Raw genomic sequence first — 5,008 nt, 5'->3', positions numbered from 1 at the left:
ATCTCATTATCCAAATTACAAAAGTACATTATGTTTAGAAGGCATGCATGTGGAAAAGGAGTCTCTAATCTTCAGTATCACTCTCCTCACCCAGTAATAATGAGCCCTTCCCCTAGTAATTGGTGATTGCTTGATTTGGGAACCTGCATTCACATTCTTGCCTTCAGTGTGGTTTAGATTAATAGCATCCAATACATTTCATAATTTATGTATAATCTATATATAATGGCTGATACTATCTGTATAAAATCATTCTTTTTAAAAAAAATATCTTGTTTGGTGTTGTGGATAAAACCTAGGATAGCATACGTGTTTGGCAAATGCTCTACCACTGAGATGAACTCCCAACCCATTAAAAAAGCATCAGTTTTGTGGTTGGGGCTGGGGCTCAGTGGTAGGGCACTCACCTGGCACACAAAAGGCATTATCTAAGAAGTCATTAAGCTGTTGAAAAAAAGTAGTAGGAGAGGATACCTTTGATTGTTCCTGATCTTAATGGGAAAGTTTCAAGTTTATTATCATTAAGAATGAGGTGGGGGTGATATGGCTGCCAGTTCCCAGGTGGAAGGAGCAGCCTGAGAGCTGGGGCAAGTCACCAATGCTGGGGGAGAAGTTACCCAAGCCTGAAGACAGAAAATTGAGGGAAGGAGCCAAGGCCCAGTGGGGTTGACTGGGCCACTGGGAGCAAGTCACTAGTGCAAGCTCAGGCCAGGCCTCTGCATTTTCAGGAAGAACCCAATGCTTGGCAGAGCCCTGCCTTTGTGGAATTCTAAGTTCTTGGGTCATAATTGACTCCTTGACACTCCATGAGGTTCAGAGCAGAGGTGGATAGAGACTGAGGTGGTTTTTAGAGTGGGTCTGATGGCTCATTTAAATTTTGGTAATGTTGTCCTGGTTTAGAGGCATAGGTTCTGGCTTGGGCCACTCTTTGGGTCAGGTGGGGGGCAGCATGGCTTTCCTCACCAGCCATATCTCCAATGTCATCAAAGACAAGGTTCTCAATGATTTCGAGGATGTAGAAGAAGGTTTACCTAATTATTGGAGGAAGAACATTGAAGATACCAAATGGATAATCAGATATGACATGAAAGACTTAAAAGCTATTGTACTGAGCTGGAAGGAAGGTATGCAGCATCAGAGCTATGGATCCAACATCAATCTGCAAATTACTGAAATGAACTGAAAGAGAAAGAAGTAGAAATCAGGCAACTTAAAGCAAGACAATTTCCACTCCAAGATGAGTTGTCCACACTGTAGTCAGTACATTCAGGAGCTGGTGGTGTACCAGCAACCACTGCCCTGTCTTCATTCGGTAATGAGATCAGTCTTTGTTCAACTTTTCCTGGTGATGACATGGACTTCAGTGACATCATTTCATCACAACACAAAATCAACAGACTGTCAATTGAAGTTTCAAGACTTGAATCTCAAGTTGGCCATTGAGAGGGATATAGCTCATGCAAAGGGAACACATAATTCTGATCAAAGTGAAATCTGCAAATTACAAGATACTATTAAGGTACTTGAACAAAACTGAAGTCAAGACCTTGATCATTATCAAGAGGAAATATCAGTTTTGCAGAATGCACATCAACAGAAACTGGCAGAGATAAGTCACCAGTATCAAGAGGCATTAAATGACTATGAAGAAAGTATTGAAAAACTTGAAAATCATTACAACAAGGTGACTCAGGAGTTACAGTAAATGATGAGTCTAAAATCGGAGAGATGGAAAAAACTATTCAGGTTCTACAAACTGAAAAAGTAGAGTCTTGCAACAAAGAACTTGAGGATCAAACAAAAGACATAATTAAAAAAATTATTTTTGGCAGAAAATGACAGATGCCTTGAAGAGAGAAAAAGAACAGCTCAGTATGGAAAGGTGACAAATAATTGAACAGTGTGAAAACTTAAAACTGGAATGTAGTCAATTGTGGCCTTCTGTGTTGGAGCAGAAATATGAAGAAATTAAGAATTTGCAGAAAACCACTGAACAAATAAAATCCCAGTTACAGGAAGACACACACAGCACTCCAGCAGACAATTCTTATAGTTTTCAAGAAACAAAAGTTAAAAGCCTTCCTATAGAAAAAGGAAGTGAAAAACACAATCTATATAACTATGAAACTGAAAAATTAGTGAAAAATCCAAGAACAAGCACTTGAGATTCAACTTCTCAATGAAAAGAATATATCTTTAACTAAACAAATTGATCAGCTGTCCAAAGATGAAGTTGGTAAACTCAATCAAGTTATCCAGCAGAAAGACATGGAGATACAAGCTCTTCAGGCTAAAATTTTTTCAGGAAAACTTGATATGGTTACACTGCAGCTCTTGTCTGCATCATCACTTACCTCCCTGTCAGCAGAGGTCAAAGAGCTGAGACGATCACTGCAAGAAAATGATGCCACTATTAGGATGCTCCAAGAAAGTAACCACAGGTTGTCTGATGCAACTGCTGCTGCCTCCAAGAGAGAAAAGAAAGAACATGAACAAAGAGATTCTAAAATTAACAGTTCAAGGAAAAGCAAGATCTGATACAAAATTTACTCAAAGAATAAGACCTCTTAATCCAAGCCAAAAGCAATCAATTTCTTCAGATGCGAAGTTCACTAACAAAGTGAATGAAAATGAGTTGTTGAGGCAAGCAATAACTAACATCAAGGTGAGAATATTAATTTTATAAATGGACACCTCTCAATTAAAAGGGAAAAATGAAGAAAAATAATAGAAACATCCAAAGAAAAGGAAATGGATTATCAAGTATTACAAGAGGCGAACGTGAATTTCTCTGTGATGCTGCGAGAATAAGAGTTGGAGTACAAGTGGATGAAGGAGAAAGCTCTTGCCTTTGAGCAACTGTTACAAGAAAAAGAACAGGGCAAGCCTGGGGAATTAAATCAGCTTTTAAATGCAGTTGAATCCATGCAGGACAAGACCATTCTATGTCAGCAGGAGAAAGACCAACTCATCTTGTCCCTAAAGAACAAACAGATAGAAAAGAGAACCCTCCAGCAAGATATTCAACACTTACATGACAAAGAATTACACTTAAATCAGGAGGTACAAAGAGTGAGGAGCTATTTTTTAGAGTCAGAAGACTCTTACACCTGGGAAATTTGGGCTTCAGAGAAGAGAGAGAAGAACCTGAGAGAGAAAGTCACAGTATTGGAGGAAAAGCTATTTTCCTCTTCTAATGCAAGTCATCAAGCCAGTGTGGAGGTAGAGTTCCTGCAGAAACAGATGCATTGACTCTCCCAAGAGAGGGATGAGAATGCACTGCAGCTTTCACTCTACCAGGACCAAGTAAATCAGTATTCCATGTCATTAACCTGAAAATGGTTCTAGAGTATTTCCAACAAGAAGAAAAAGCTATGTATTCACCTGAATTAGAAAAGGAAAGACAACATATAACCGAATGGAAGGAAAAGGTAGACAATATAGAAAGAGAGGTATTATTATTACAGGAACATTTGGATGAAGCCAATGGTGTGTTGGATTAAGCAACCAGTGTTACACAACAGTTACATCTAAAGGAAAAACAGATTGAAGAACTTAAAAAGCACAATGAGCTCCAACAAGAAATGTTGAATGATGCACAAAAGAAATTGATGAACTCAGAAAATGACACAGAAGGAAAAGCAGACAAAGCCCTAATGTGAAACCTATTCATTGGGCATTTTCATACACTGAAAAGTAAGCATCATAAAGTGTTTCAATTAATGGGAAGCATCCTAAACCTTGAAAAGGAGGAAATGGAGCAGTTGTTGAATGGAGATGAAGGTTGTGTTACTAAGTGGATGACAGGTTGGCTTGGAGGAAGATCAAAAAATGTCCCCAGCACATCTTTGAGACCAAATGAGCAATCTCTGCTTAATAGTTCTTTTTCAGAACTTTTTGTTAAATTTCTGGAAACAGAATCTCCTTCATGTCTTTCACCACCAAAACTTTCTGCTCATGCTATGAAACATCTAGACTCCACAGGAAAGAGAAAGGAAGGTGAGAATGTACCAAGAAGTTTGAAAGATGAAGCAGAATTTAAAGCTGGTAAAAGAGCGGCTGTGAATCCATTCTTGATACCATGTTCTGAAGCTATGCCACTGATTAGCCTAGCTGGACTTGGACCTGGTGGCCCTCAGAATCTCCTTTTGAATCCCATTGCAGACTTCATGCCCACCTTTACTGGATTGCCAGTTCCTCTGACAATAGCACCAGGGTTGTACAAAAGGACCTTTTAAAGCAATAGGTGATTCTCAAGCCAGAGGTGATTAAACAGTTTAAAGAAGCCATAAACACTTTGAACTTTTTACAAAGTGGCCTTTTCAAAAAGAAGTCATGTATTTGCAGAGAAAAAGAAAAAGAAAAAAGTTGATACATAGAGCTACCAGGTATTTTGACTCCCCCTCCCCGTCGCTTTTATTTGGTGTGTGGTTTTTTTGCTGTAGCACTTATTAAAATTTTTTTTGTGTTTATTTTCTGTAGCTCCTTTATATAAAATTTTGTTCCTGTGCTATCAGGTAATCAACAGCATAATAACTATATCTTCAAACTTTTTATGATCATATTTGTTAAATTATTTACATTAAGATAAAATTTATTCATTTATATATCAGAAAAGAAGAAAAATCCAACCCATAAGAAAAAGATACATACCTCAGAATTTGGGCTATATGCAAACAAAATATGATGTAGCAAAGTTGTAAATTCTTTAGTTCATAAAAGAAAACACTGTATAACTACTAAAAGAAAATTACAGTGAGAGGACCTGGACATGAAATTTAGTGGATAAATTCTAAGATTCTTTTAATCCAAATGCTATGACACCTATCCCTTTTACTTATCTTCATTCTATTAAAAAAGTCACTTGACGTTCATTCCCTTTTCTAGATGTCAAATATGTCCAGAAGGAAGATGACTTTTGTCCGTGAAACTAAAAATATAATCTCATGCATTCTTTTTAATTTGTAAGAAAGTATTATTAAATGGCTGGACTGTTTACATACTTTTC

The 5,008-nt window shown here is 37.5% G+C and overlaps 1 pseudogene; it reads left to right on the top strand.

Moving 5' to 3' along the window:
• Nucleotides 1–883: 883 nt before the first annotated feature.
• LOC143398062 (thyroid receptor-interacting protein 11 pseudogene) lies at nt 884–4,246 on the top strand (annotated as a pseudogene).
• The last annotated feature ends 762 nt before the right edge of the window (nt 4,247–5,008 follow it).

This window comes from Callospermophilus lateralis, chromosome 1, assembly GCF_048772815.1.
Source record: "Callospermophilus lateralis isolate mCalLat2 chromosome 1, mCalLat2.hap1, whole genome shotgun sequence".
NCBI lineage: Eukaryota > Metazoa > Chordata > Mammalia > Rodentia > Sciuridae > Callospermophilus > Callospermophilus lateralis.
This window is presented reverse-complemented; position numbering and strand designations above follow the sequence as displayed.